This window comes from Canis aureus, chromosome X (genome assembly GCF_053574225.1).
Source record: "Canis aureus isolate CA01 chromosome X, VMU_Caureus_v.1.0, whole genome shotgun sequence".
Lineage (NCBI taxonomy): Eukaryota > Metazoa > Chordata > Mammalia > Carnivora > Canidae > Canis > Canis aureus.
The window spans coordinates 113,734,922-113,750,351 of NC_135649.1; the positions used below are offsets into that span (position 1 = coordinate 113,734,922).

The 15,430-nt window shown below is 37.3% G+C and overlaps 1 protein-coding gene across 7 annotated transcripts in view; it reads left to right on the top strand.

Moving 5' to 3' along the window:
- LOC144308047 (uncharacterized) overlaps positions 1-15,430 on the top strand; it is a 404,506-nt gene that overhangs the window by 363,854 nt on the left and 25,222 nt on the right. For all 7 annotated transcript variants that reach the window (XM_077888199.1, XM_077888194.1, XM_077888198.1 and 4 more), the window contains one exon: positions 8,350-8,474. The gene's annotated coding sequence lies outside the window, so the exon portion shown is untranslated. The remainder of the gene's footprint in view (positions 1-8,349; positions 8,475-15,430) is intronic.

Consider the following 15,430-nt stretch of genomic DNA (forward strand, 5'->3'; position numbering starts at 1 on the left):
TGGGATCAAATCCCACATCGGGCTTCCTGTGGGAAGCCTGCTTCTCCCTCTGCCTGTGTCTCTGGCGCTCTCTCTCTCTCTCTCTCTCTGTCTCATGAATAAATAAATAAAATCTTTAAAAAATAAAATAAAATAGAGATGATAAACCCCAATTTGAGAAGTATTGCAAAATGGAACCAAGCAAATCTATTTGTGACTCCTGGCATATATAAAATATTCAATATATGGAAGTTATGATTATTTTCCTTTGCATGAGAAGACATAAAAATAATCACTTAGACGTTATATTACTAGAAGATTTTATAGTAATCATCCTCCATCCTGCAATCCTTAGTCTTGTTTTTTCTTCTTTTCTCTTTAGACCAAACATTTTTGGCTTCCTTAATTTTTCTTACACAATTTACATCCTCATTAATGCTTTTGAGTATACTTACTCCTGATCTTAGTTAGTGGAGTGAGTAGTTTATAGAAGGTTCATCATGGATCCCACACTAAATAGACTGCTAAATTTAGGCAAGTCCCTTTAACTTGGATAATTGTAGAGAACAATGAAACGAGAAAGTATGTAAAAGTGATTTGTTTATCAGCAAATGGCTTTGTAATTGTTAGGAGGGATCAATATTATACAATAACTGGTTTAATGGAATTTTCAACTCTAGAAATATATTCATAAAGATAATAATGGTTTCTTAAAACACTGTTTACAAACCTTACCTGACTTCTGGTCCTCTCTCATAAAAATAAACAATAATCCTATACCTCTTCAGGACATTTTTAAAATCATTTGGGCATTTTTGCCTGGTAAGAGTTAAAGAAATTGTTTTAAGGAAAAATGTGCATGTATGCTTTATTTAAGATCATTATACTGTTAAATAATTTAATATAACGTTTAATTAAAATATAGTAATAATCATAATTCATAAAGACAAATTTTACTTTTCATAGTTTATGCATGATACAGGCAGTTGACTTATTTTAAATTAATTTTTAAAGAAAAATGTATAATTTATTAACACACTAAATTCAAAAGTTACATAAATATTTGATTGGGTGACTGAATAGACAAACCACAGATTAATATGGAACAACATGTTATGGTATTTAAAATAGGTAAAAATTGGGGCACCTGGATGGCTCAGTCCATTAAGCGTCTACCTTCGGCTCAGGTCGTGATCCCAGGGTCCTGGGACTGAGCCCCACATCGAGCTCCCTGCTCAGTGGGGAGTCTGCACCTCCCTCTCTCTCTGCCCCTCCCCCTGCTTATGGGCTCACCCTTTGTCTCTTTCTTTCTCAAATAAATAAAATCTTTAAAAGAAAATACGTCAGAATCATTTTGATAGCCTGATATTTAGAATTCTTGCATTTTGTATTTCAACACTTGCTGTGCTTATCTGTGTGATTTGGAGGTGTGTTGCTAAGTGACAAGTAGAGGCAGCCACTGCTCTTTGCAATTGCAAGTGTGCAAACAACACCTGGCAGGTGTGGATGGTCTTCATTTTCAATGAACGAAAAGTCACAGTTATGTAATTTTCACCACTTAATTTTTCACACTGTCTTTGGGAGTCCTAGAGTAATCTTGATGTGAAAATTGAGAATTTGGACCAAATGGATACAACTCATGGCTCTGATGGAGGTCATCTTCAGGCTCACCCATAGTGCTATTATCCTTTCTGTGCTCCTTACTAACCAGTGTTTCAACATCAGTGTACTTTGGGAGTCCTGCCTTACCCATCAGACCATTATTAAATCAAATCAGGGCAGCCCAGGTGGCTCAGCAGTTAAGCACCACCTTCAGCCCAGGCTGTGATCCTGGAGACCCAGGATCGAGTCCCACGAGTCCCACGTCAGGCTCCCTGCATGGGGCCTGCTCCTCCCTCTACCTGTGTCTCTGCCTCTCTCTCTCTCTCTCTCTCTGTCTCAAATAAATAAATAAAATCTTTTAAAATAAATAAATCAAATTAAATTAAATATTTAATTGAGAATAGAAAGAGTTTGAAACTTTATAATACTGATAAGCTCCTTGGGAGCATTATGGATAAGTGATCATTTGAGTCACTGTTGAGTGTGTTCATATGATTTCCACTAATTGTCATACATAAAAATATATACAAATATCATTGTAAACTCAGATCATCTCAGATACTTCTCTTTCAAGGGAAAATTTTATATAATGATTTGATCTTTTAATTGTTTCAAGAAAGAAATGGAAATTCAGGAAGCCTGGGCTCAGTTATGCTGCAGTAACAGACAGTCCAAAACTCTCAATGGTGTACTGCACATAAAAATTTTTTCTCGCTTATGGTATATGAGTAACACAGGATCTCATTCCATTGGGAACACAGAGGAGAAGGGTCTGTGTCCTTTCCTCGGCTGCTGCAATTCCATCCCACCTGCTCCACAAAGGACATCTTCCTAATACTTGCTCTTATCTCTTTTGTGTGCACCTGGGGGTACGGGGTAGAGAGAAAAATCTTGAAGAGGGTTTGAACTCACCAAATTATGCAGTTCCCAGACACTTCACACTCTATCATCAGTGCATACAAAACCTCTGTAAATTTATAAACTATCCTGGTCGAACTCTTCTTCCTGCTGTGTGGTTGGGTCTACCCCAGATAAATCAGTTCTCGCTTCTCATTGGGCCTACTGGCGCCTGCCTCTTCATGGCTATCGGGTCAGTGGTTGCTCTGAAAACAGCTTTCCAATGGCTCCAGAAACTCATAAATTTGCCATTTCCCAGCTCTTTGTCATTGTATAAAAGCATGGTAGCAACACTTTCCAGTTCTCTGTTTCCCCAAGCCTCTTTGTCCCTTTTTAATCGTGGTATTGTTGAAAACACAAGCCAGAGATCTTAGAGAATGCCCTTCTTGATGTTTCCTTGTGAGTAAATTCCAGGTTATTCTTTACCGGCAGAAATACCACACGAGTCGTGTGCCCTCCTCAGTGTATGATATCAGAAGGCACAGGAGGTTAGTTTGCCGCAGTGTAGATGGTGTTGACTTTGATCACTTGATTAAGGTGCAATCTTTCAGGCTGTCCACTGTGAAGTTACTTCTCCCCTTTATAATTAGGTGTGATTTTCCCCTTTATTTTTATTTATTTATTTATTTATTTATTTATTTATTTATTTATTTGTTTGTTTTTTATTGGTGTTCAATTTGCAACATATAGAATAACACCCAGTGCTCATCCCATCAAGTGCCCCCCTCAGTGCCCATCACCCAGTCACCCCCACCCCCCGCCCACCTCCTTTTCTACCACCCCTTGTTCGTTTCCCAGAATTAGGAGTCTCTCATATTCTGTCTCCCTTTCTGATATTTCCCACTCATTTTTTCTCCCTTCCCCTTTATTCCCTTTCACTATTTTTTATATTTAGTGAAATAGTCTCATTCATTTGGGGATTTTCCCCTTTATAATTATGAGTAGATACTCTTCCTCATCAGATGTTTACCCATTCATTTAAACATTCACTGATGATTTTCTGATTCCATCATTCTGTATTTATTGATTGGCGTTTTTCTGTAAGAAAGAGTTTTTTTCTTCCACCATTTATTTATTTACCCATTTAGTTTTTTTCATTAGTATAGACTCATGGACTCTTGGTTTATTCAATAAGTCATCCATTAATCTCTTCAGTTATTTTGATGCTCAACTTATTCTTGATTTGATGAGTAGGAGCATCCTCAAACTGCTACCTGTATCCTTTTGGAATATCCCATAAATTTTTTTGAGCACTTTTGCTTTCTGGTCAATGAGATATTTAAAGCTAATCTTGTATTTTCCTGTCCTGGCCTTAATCCAGCCTTTTCTCTAAGGAATCCTGGTTCATTTTATTGGAGAACCGTATTTTAAAACCAAGATCTAGGACATGCTTAATTCTACTGATTATATATATATTTAAATTCACACCGGTACCTCCAATTCCGATACAATAAAGTACAGCCTGAATTTCTCCCTATATATTAGTACCTCCTTTATCCAGCAGTGAGAAACGTGGCTCCAATTATTTCAATATTTTTACTTATAGGGTCAATTCCGGTATGTAACCAATCTTCCCATCAAAACCTCTGCTTCCACCCAGACACCTTTCTTAACTTACTTAAGATCTGACACCACCCTCTGGGCTGCCACTACCCCTCCATGGGTGTCCTTCTCACCCTTACAGGTTCCAATGTCACCCCTGCAAACAACTACCTTGCATTGCTTTTGGACTAAATTATTAAGGAAGGCAGGTGTGAAGGAAGGAAGGAGGGAAAAAAGGAAGGAAAGGAAAATAGGCCTAATTTTTAATGGATGTTTAAAGATTTTATTTATTTGGCAGACAGAGAGAGAGAGCACAAGCAAGGGGAGTGGCAGGCAGAGGGAAAGGGAGAAACAAGCAGACTCCCTGCTGAGCAGAGAGCCCGAGGTGGGGCTCCATCCCAGGACCCTGGGATCATGACCTGAGCTGAAGGCAGATGCTTAACCAACTGAGCCACCCAGGCGCCTCTTAATGGATGTTTAAACAGAATTCTGCATTGATTTTTTTCTTTTATCACTTTAAAGATCTCAATTCTATGTCTTCTGGCCTCTATTTTTTCTGATGAGAGATCAGCCATTATTTGAATCATTGCAATGTGTTAAGCGTATCATTTCTCTTTGGCTGCCTTCAAGATTTTCTCTTTATCTTTGGTTTTCAGCACTTTGAGTATGATGTGCCTGAGTGTGGTTTTCTTTGTATTCATCCTGTCTCGGGTTCAAGGAGCTCCTTAGATACATGAGTCAAAATATTTCACAAATTTAGGCAAAAAATATTGTAGAGATTGTAGATTTTATCACCTTCCATTGAAAAGGGATGATTTTTATTCTAACAGACAATTAATTTGACTGGACCAAAAAAAAACTTTTTTTGACAGTAGGCAGCAGCTGAGTCTGCCCGGTCCTTGGGGCTTTCCAGGTCTCAGCTTTTCCTATGAATCTTGGGATCTCACTCACACATGTGCAGTTCACAGGATTTGGGTGGAGTTAATGTGCAGATTTCGGGTCTCCCCCTTCAAAGCCCCTTACTTTCCCACTGTTCTAGTAGATCAGAGCCCCATCCTCGAATTCTTCAAACAGATAAGACTGTGGCTCTGTGCTGGAGTTTTAACAGCCCCATGAAGGGCCTGCCGAAAGTGTCGTGGGCAAAAAGTCATATAAATGCAAATTTAACCCAGTACAGTTTTCTTCCAAGAGTGGACTTCTGTCCAGTTTCTTCCTAATTTTTTTCATTTACTACACTTCCAAAACAGTTTTCCGTAAAATATGTATTTCCAGTTTTTAATTGTTATCTATGGGACTCAGTTGGATATAAATGACTCTGCCATTGCCTGAACAGAAGTCCCCTCTGTTTTTTATTTTAGTATTTGAGTCCTTCCATTTTGTGGCATTGTGCTTGATACATTTTATTCATGTGCTTGCTTATCTGGATCATAGTTTGTAGACAAATTTGTTTTTAATACTAATATATTGGGACACCTGGGTGGCTCAGTGGTTGAGCATCTGCCTTTGGTTCAGGTCATGATCCTGGGGTCCTGGGATCGAGTCTCGCACTGGGCTCCCCACGGGGAGCCTGCTTCTCCATCTGCCTGTGTCTCTGCCTCTCTCTGTGTCTCTCATGAATAAATAAATAAAATCTTTTTTTGTGTATTTTTATTAGAGTTCGATTTGCCAACATATAGTATAACACCCAGTGCTCAAAACATCAAGTGCCCCCCTCAGTGCCCATCACCCAGTCACCCCGTTCCCCTGCCCAACTCCCCTTCCACTACCCCTTGCTCGTTTCCCAGAGTTAAGAGTCTCTCGTGTTTTGTCTCCCTCTCTGATATTTCCCACTCATTTTCTCTCCTTTCCCCTATGATCCCTTTCACTATTTTTTATATTCCCCGTATGAGTGAAACCATATGATTGTCCTCTTCTGATTGACTTACTTCACTCACCATAAATCTTTTTCAAAAATACTAAGATATTTAGATCTGTTATATATCATGCCCATCATTTTTTTTTTCACTATAGCTACTTTTCTTGCTATTCTTTTTTTCTTTCTGGCTCTTTGATGGTTTGAGTTTTATTGGCCCTACTCTGAACTAAAGTAAATCAGTATACATAGCCTTTCCTGAATAAACCAAAAGAATTAGCATGCTCAGATTTATCTTCTCTCTCTGTCACCCCTTTGATGTGGAAAGGCATTATGGAATATGCTTTTGAAATTTATCATTAATGCTTATTTTGACTTAACAAGAAGTCTTAATAATTTCTCTGCTTAGCACTGTCTCTTGAACCACACTATCTCCCCCTGTATTCATTTTTCTTCCCACTCAAATACATTCTTTTTATTAATTGTTTCAAAATGGATTAGTTTCTGGTAGTACTTCTGAGTCACAATATTATTTTTGCTGTCACATGTCACTGGTATTTTAACTTGATGAAAATTGCTAATGTCAAAATGACTTTATTGCTCTACACTTTGATAATACTGCTCAATTACCATGAACCCATGATTTCTAATGTTTATTCTCATATCAATATAGTTGTTATACTTTCATGTATTTTTTATCCACTCAGTCTTCAAGGATTTTCTCTTCAATGCTGATGTCCTGAAAATTCATTATGACATATCTAAATTTGTGCATGCACATGTGTACACGTGTGTGTGTGTGTGTTTCTAGTGGAGAGAGTACTGTCTCATTTGTTTTGCTCAGCGATTGTTGTGCCATTTAATCTGTGGACTATTCTTTATTTACCACTGGAAAATCTTCACATATCAAATCATACTTCCATTATCTCTGTTGTCCCTCTGCAAAAATATTTAAGGATATTAAAATTTCTGGATCTGCTATGTAGTTCTTCTGGTGAGGTTTTTATTTTATAGCTATTATTTTTAACATCTAAGATTGTAATTTAGTACTTTTTGATAACATTCTGTTCCTCTGCATAAGTACAAATCCTTTTCACTCCCTAAGGATACCAATTAAACTTACTTTAAAACCCTGTCCCGGGACGCCTGGGTGGCTCAGTGGTTGAGCATCTGCCTTCGGCCCAGAGCGTGAGCCTGGAGTCCCAGGATCAAGTCCCACATTGGGCTCCCTGCATGGAGCCTGCTTCTCCCTCTGCCTGTCTCTGCCTCTCTCTCTCTGTGTCTCTCATGAATAAATAAATAAAATCTTAAAAAAACAAAACCGTCCCATCTGCTCTTCTTACTCTATCTCCTTGGATGTAAATTCTTTCATTTGCTGGGTTTGCTGTCTCCCTTTCATAATTGGCTTTCATTAAATGTACAGAAATTTGGCCTTGTACACTCAACTTTGTTACCAAGATCTCTCTTTTTTTTTAGATTTTATTTATTCATGAGAGACAGAGAGAGAGGCAGAGACACAGGCAGAGGGAGAAACAGGCTCCATGCAGGGAGCCCAGCCTGGGACTCAAACCGGGTCTCCAGGATCAGGCCCTGGGCTGAAGGCAGCGCTAAACCGCTGAGCCACCCAGGCTGCCCTGTCAAGATCTCTTGATAGACAAGAGACGCTGCAGTGAGTTGTGATGTGGAGAACAAAAGCAGAAAAAAATGTAGGAAAAAATTAAAGCTCCTTACAGCCTGCAGCCCATTGACAAGTACTTGAGACAGGCAGAGTGACCTTCCTCCCGGCACTCAACTGCCTCAGTGTGAGTACTTTGCTAAGGGCAAGGGGCAACCTTAGCTTGACACAAGCCCGACCTCCAGGATCCCGTAAAAATCCCTTTGGAAACTCCCTTTATATCTACCCACCACCACCACCCCACCGCCAAGATCTGTGTTGGCAGTCATCCTCCAAACGTGTGGCCACCGATACACATCCGGAGGGTGTCATGAGTGAGGTCCTACTAGACGGTGGTAGGTGAGCTTATCTTACTAGCAGCTAGCCCCGCGAGGTCCTGGAAACCTTGCTCCCAAATTCCCTAGAGACCCACGCTCTCCCTAACCCCCTGCCAACTTGAGAGTCTGTAAACTGCCACTCCTCACAACCCCAGCGCAGCCCTTCCAGCCCACGGGATCCTGTCCCCAGGCTTTAATAAAACCAAACTTTTTGCACCGAAGACGTCTCAAGAATTCTTTCTTGATGTTTTGCTTCTGAACTCCAACATTTCACATCAAATTATATTTTCAATTCATTTTAAGTCAAAGTAGAGGACGGGCAGATGAACAGCCAAGCACTGAACCTCAGCAGTTTCTCTTCTATGGCTGGTTTCCCTGTTCTCAGGACTACTACATTCTACTTTGGCTCACACTCCCTTGCTCATTGCCCTCACGAGAGACTGACAGACATTCCTCTTTGCTAATGTGTGGCTCACTTCCTGCAGGAATATCCCTGACTCATCTTGCTCCTGTACCTCACCTACCAGCACACAGGAGCCCACCCTTTCTGCTGCTGGTATCGAGGACATCCAGGAATGAAGAAATCTTGATGTTGTGCTCTCCTTTTGATGTAAGTCTCAATTCCAAGCATTTGGGCCTATTGTTTACAGTATCATCCCCTTGGTTTTCTATCCTTCAGAACCTTCTCAGAGTTTCTGATTTGCCTAAATTCCCCTTTTTATTTTTGTGATTAATTATGCATTCATCAATTTATCTTGTATCTTTTTAATCATTTCTAAGGATTTTATCAAGGAGGGGGAGACTGTGTGTTCAGTACAGAATTTTTTTAAGATTATATTTATTTATTCTTGAGAGACACACAGAGAGGCAGAGACATAGGCAGAGGGAGAAACAGGCTCCCTACAGGGAGCCCGATGCAGGACTCAATCCCAGAACTCAGGGATCATGACGCTCAACCACTGACCCACCCAGGTGTCCCCAGTATAGAATTTTGAAACAAATCCATCCTTACTTTTTTCCCTCCAAGGTCAATGTTTTTATATTATATAATATTTTTATTGTATAATATTAACTGATATGAAAGTAAGAATCACTTAACAGAAAATGTTTTACAAAAAGAGTCTACACATATTTCCCTTCAAAAGAGGCATATTAATCATTTTTTTCAAGTGCTAACATATCACAAGAAAGGCGTTCCCTGTTCAGGTCACCAGCTAATTTTTTTTTTAGCAAATTACAGTAATGAGTTGATGCTACCAGTATAGTAAGAACTACATAATTTTCATAATTAATTGAAGCTAAACATAATCATTGAATAATCAGGCAAGGTACATTTTGAGATGTTGTTTTATTGATTTTTCATGATGGCTTCCCATTCCCTTTACTTAATGATAAAATTGAGCAATTCACAGGGTGCCTCTCAGCAATTAGTTCCAATTACTCAGATTCAAATTCTATCATGAGTCACGTACCTTGTTTCTTTAGTTATATTCTTCCAGTGTGGTCTAGAAGTACTTAGGAACATATACTCATTAATTAAGAAAATTACATTTATCGCCAAAGTACAGTTGCCAATAATTTTAATCTTGTCATTTATTATAAAATATTTAGCAAATGCAAATCAATATGCGTATCACATTAAATATTAATCAGATAAGCTCCTATGTACCAATTACTAAGCTAAGAAATTTAACGTTGCCAAAACTTGAATACCTCTCTTTGTCCTTTCTTCATTCCTTCTCCATTATTCCTCCAAGGTAGTCATTATCCAAATTTAGTGTTTGTGTTATTATGTTGTTTCTCTCTAAGATTTTTGTGGCATATGTGGACATACATATGTATTCTTAAAATGCAAATGATTTAGGGATACCTGGGTGGCTCAGTTGGTTAAGCATCTGACTCTTGATCTCAGCTCAGGTCTTGATATCAGGGTCATGAGTTCAAGCCCCACACTAGGCTCCACACTGGGCATGGAGCCACTTATAAAAAAAGATAATAAAATGCAAATGGTTTAGTTAAACTTGTTTTTAAAAATTCTTATAAATGAAAAAAAAATAAAAAATAAAATAAAAATAAAAATTCTTATAAATGGAATTCTTCTGAAACTTGCTTTTTTATTCAGTGTTACATTTCTATGATTAATACATGTTGAATTTAGTACTAGGTTGTTAATTTTCACTGCTGTGTAGTATTCCATTCATTATTATTCCAAAATGTTCTTAACCATTATCCTATAACAGGTATTTACATTATTTTTACTGTTGTTGTTGCTGTTATTGGTTTTGTTTTGTATATTCTTCTGTTGCAAAAATGTGTCTAAGATTGTGTTTATGTTTCCTGTGTGCCCATAGAAGAGATTCTCTAGAGTAATAGCAATAAGTGGAATATCTGGGTTAAAGATTAGATTATCTTTAAAATAACTGAGTAGTGCCAAATTTTTTCAAAGTACTGATTCCACTAGGAATCTATCAGATTCCCCCTCACCCATACACATACCACTTGGTATTGTCAGACTTTAAAATGTTTTGCCTATCTGGTTGTTTTAGCTTGAGTGCCATAACAAAATCCCACAGACTGGGTGGCCTAAACAACCAAACTTTATTTTATCATAGTTCTGGGGACCAGAAGGGCAAGATCAGGGTACCTGCATGGTTGGGTTCTAGTGAGGACTCTTCCTGGCTTGCAGGAAAAATAGGAGACTATCTTTACAAGTTGGAGGTAGAAAGTAATTTTATAAACTACATATAAAAGTGTGAACTGTTAATGAAACAACTGATAAATGTGACTACATTAAAAAAAACTAACCACTTCTAGTAATCAAAATATGCTATAAAGAAACTGAAAAAGTCAGCCACAAACTGGGAGAGAAAATATTTGCAAATTATATGACCAACAAAGACTTAGCATCCAGAATACATTAAGAAATTATAAAAGTCCATATAAAGATATAAGAATCCATGTAAACCCATATAAAGATAAGTAAACCAAGGAAAAATGATCAAGAGACTCTTACAGAAGGAAGAAACCTCAATGACCAATAAATTTATAAAAACATGCTTGATCTCATTACACTTCAGAGAAATTTAAAGGAAAGCTACAATGGGATGTCTTTTCATAGCACCAGTGCTATGAACTGAATTGTGTACCCCCCACCCCCACCAATTTTTATGTTAAAGTAATCCAGTGTGACTATATTTGGAGTTAAGGAAGTAATTAAGGTTAAACAAGATCATAAGGGAGTGGGCCCTAATCTGATGAAATTAGTATCCTTATAAGAGGATCCACAGAGATCTCTCTCTCTCTCTCTCTCTCTCTCTCTTTCTCTCTTTCCCCACCCTCAGCCTACCAAGTGAGGACACAGTAAAAAGGTTTTTCTTCATGACTATATAGACAAATTTGACTCTTTTCTATATAAACTTTTGAGTTCTAAAAAATAAATCTGTTGGGATTTTCATTGAAGTCTTATCAATTCTACAGACCAATTTGTAGGGAAGTGGTATATTTACATTGTTTTGATTTTCTTTTTTTTTTCTTTTTTAACCATGAACATTTGTGTAGGTGTCCTTTAGTAACATTTAATAAGTTCCTAAAATTTTACATATGTGGGTTTTGAACAGCTTTTATGTTCGTACTTGTAATCTACATCAGGGAGGCCAGAAATTGTGCTGTTCAGTAGTACTCTGATTTAAAAAAAAAAAAGACCTAGGTGGATAATGATTGGGTTACCAACATATAAGATCTTCCCAATAAACTCTGTTATCCCATCCACTAGAAAAAAACAGTGAAGGAGCCCTAGATTAAAAAAACAATTCCATCCTGGTTTTATAATTAAATCATTGTGTCTTTAGGTTAGTTATTTTATGTATTTAAGTATCAGTTTATTCATCTGAAAAATGACAAGATAAAAGATGATCCCCAAAGTATTTTAGTCTAACATTATATGAATCTTATTAGGAGAAGATTCATAGTAAAGAGAAGAACTAACAAGATCATGAAACTTTCATGTATTATTATCTGGCATGACTTTATTACAGTAAAAAACAGCCCGTCATTTACAGTGGTTTATAGGAACATTTTTTTTCTTGCTCACATTACAAAGTCATTAGCTATGAGTAGGCTGTGGCTGCTGTAGCTCCAATCAGCCCTGCATCTTTTGAAACTGTACCTGGAGCTCATTCTGTGAAGTGTCCCAAGGCACACCTTCTTGACTTAATAGCTTTTGACATGAATTTTCAATAAAAATTAAAATTATTTTTAAAATTTTTAAACAAAATTGTTTTAGCTACAATGTATTTCTTCTGTTTATTAAAGCAAGATGTGCTTATTAAAGAAATATTTGAAATCCATAAAAGTAAGAAGATAATGCAAATGACCCATAAATCCAATACCTAGATACAATTAATATTTATTTTTTGGCATTTTTCCTTTTAGTTTTAACCTTTGTTTCAATGCATATATATAAATTTTAATAAAATCAGGATTATATTGTGCAAGTCATTCGGTAATCTTATAACAAAACCTAACATATATTGTAACCATATATTTCTTTGTCATTTAATGGACTTTGAAAACAGGAATTTAAATGGCTGCATAATATCTCAGAATATGATTGGCTTATAATTTAGTTACCTTTTCTCCATTGTTAGAGTGTTTCCTTTGTTCTGCTGCTGTAGGTAAGGCTGCAATTAATGTTATTGTAAATAAATCAGAATATTAGTCACTTATGACATCTTTATGAAAGATTTCTGGGTGAGTAATATTAATTCTGGTGTTGAGGTGAGTTTTATCACATAACCCTGACATCACAATGTAATGAGCAATAAATATACTTGTAGTTTAAGTCACATGACCATGAGTTATCTGGTTGTTGAGAGCAAACCCAATGGCAAGTCATGCTCTGTTGACTAGAGGTGATGAGTTTAGTTGGAAGAGATAGATAGTTAAGTAATGTAGAAAAGAGGTCTTGCCATGAGTAGACATTTTTCCAAAGAAGACATACAGATAGCCAATAAACACATGAAAAGATGCTCAACATCACTCATCATTAGGGAAATACAAATTAAAACTACAATCAGATATCACCTCACAGCTGTCAGAATGGCTAAAATCAACCCAAGAAATAACAGGTGTTGGCAAGTAAGTGGAGGAAGGGGAACCCTCTTATACTATTGATGGGAATGCAAACTGGCACAGCCACTCTGGAAAACAGTTTGGAGGTTCCTCAAAAAGTTAAAAATAGAACTATCTTATAATCCAGCAATGGTACTACTAGATATTTACCCAAAGGATACAAAATTACTAATTTGAAGGGATACATGCATCCTGATGTTTACAGCAGCATTATCTACAATGACCAACTTATGGAAACAGCCCAAGTGTCTGTTGACTGATGAGTGGGTAAAGAAGATGTGGTATAGGGGCACCTGGGTGGCTCAGTCACTTAAGCATCCAACTCTTGATCTGAGCTCAGGTCTTAATCTCAAGGTCATGAGTTCAAGCTCCAACTGGGCTCCATACCCACTTTTAAAAAAAAAAAAAGGATGTAGGGACACCTGGGTTGCTCAGTGGTTGAGTGTCTGCCTACAGCTCAGAGCTTGATCCCAGGATCCACGATCGAGTCCCACATCGGGCTCTTGCAGCCTGCTTCTTCCTCTGCCTGTGTCTCTGCCTTTCTCTCTCTCTCTCTCTCTGTGTCTCTCATGAATAAATAAATTAAATATTTTTAAAAAGATGTAGTGATGTATATATTACTCAGCCATAAAAAAGAATGAAATCTTACCATTTGCAATGACATGAATGGAGCTAGAGAGTTTTATGCTAAGCAAAATAAGTCAGTCAGAGAAGGACAAATGCCATATGATTTCACTCATATGTAGAATTTAAGAAGCAAAACAAATGATTATAGAGGATAAAAAGAGAGAGACAAACTAAGAAACAGACTGTTAACTCTAGAGAACAAACTGATGGTTACCAGAGGGGAGGTGGGTAGGAGGATGGGTGAGATAAGTGATGGGGATGAAGCAATACACTGGTGATGAACACCAGGTATTGTATGGAAGCACTGAATCAGTAAATTGTACATCTGAAACTAATATTACACTTTATGTTAACTTACTGTAATGTAATTTGAAACTTATAGGAAAAAAAAAAAGAAGTCTTACATTATGGAGTCTCATTTTATGCCAGGCACTGTTTTTGTTTCTAAGTTCTCATTTCTACCCTCCATGCGAGCATTAAGTCCTCCTCTTCCCTTAGCCTTTGCATTAATATTTATAACACCTGACAGCCAGTCGCATATGCTCAATGGGCACACACTTATGACTTTATCTTTCATACACACACAGGCACACTGTTCTGCAGCACTATCTTCCATCAGTCCTAACATCATCTCTTTTCACCTTAAGCCACATATGAAACTCAGTCAGCTGCTGAGGACAAGCTTAAAAGTTCCATTTTTTAGCTGAAGAGATGTTCAACTTTATAAAAGGAAAAATATTCTTACAGACTTACAGTTTTTAACTTACATTCATTGAGGAGGAAAAATTTTCCTCTACCCTTCAAAATTCTTCTGGCTGGTCTAAGAAGCACATTGACATGAGACAGATGAACAGGGGAAAATCAAATTTAATTACATAGCTATAGGGAATTTACATAAACTTGAGATTCCAAAGACAGGCAAAATGAGATAAGTATGTCAACCTGAACCAGAAACAGGCTGAGGCATCTGGGGCTTCATAGGGAAGGAAGGCAATTCACAGGAAGAATGGAAAGAGTAAACGTTGGATAAATAAATGTTTGCAGGGCCATCCAGAAACAATGGACCATAAAGAGGAATTTTATAAAACAGGCCTTGCTAGGTTCCTCTCTGTCTACCATACCTAATTCATATCATAATGCAGTTATCAATGGTAATGGCTCTCTTCCTGGAGCAGTTCTTCCATCTAAATTCTTTTACACAGTTAAGAGGAATGTCAAAGTTTTTTCCTGAGTATTTTTGGGCCTTGTTTCAGCTCGAAATAATCTGCATATCAAAGTGGCACATTTGGGGGCTACTCATTCTGGACCCCAACACATTATTTTTATCATAATGTTATATATATATGCATGAACATAATATATGAATAGATCTCTTGATGAGTGCTCTGTAACAGCCAGGAGTTCTTGTACAGACTTCAGTGACTAAGCTTGTTTTATATGCACAAAAATCTTATGATGTAAAAACCATTATCATGTTAAAGAACAAAAAAATCCAACTGTGTAAATTTGAAGATTTAATTGGCTATATTGAGTGATTTATGAGTTGGGCAGCATCCCATCTAGCCAAGTAGAGGGGAGCTCAAGGAGTTGTACAAAATGGAAGGTTGTTTTTTTGTTTTTTTGGTTTTTTGGTTTTTTTTTTTGAAATGGAAGGTTTTTATGGGAAGGAGGGTCAGGCAAGGATGTCATTAGCAAAAGAAAAGAAAGGGTTATTCCAGGCAAGGTCGCCTTCCCTTGGGGGAAAGAGTAGGAGGTCTTATTAGGCCAATTTACTTCATCTTCCTTTGGAAGGATCCATCCAAAGGAAGG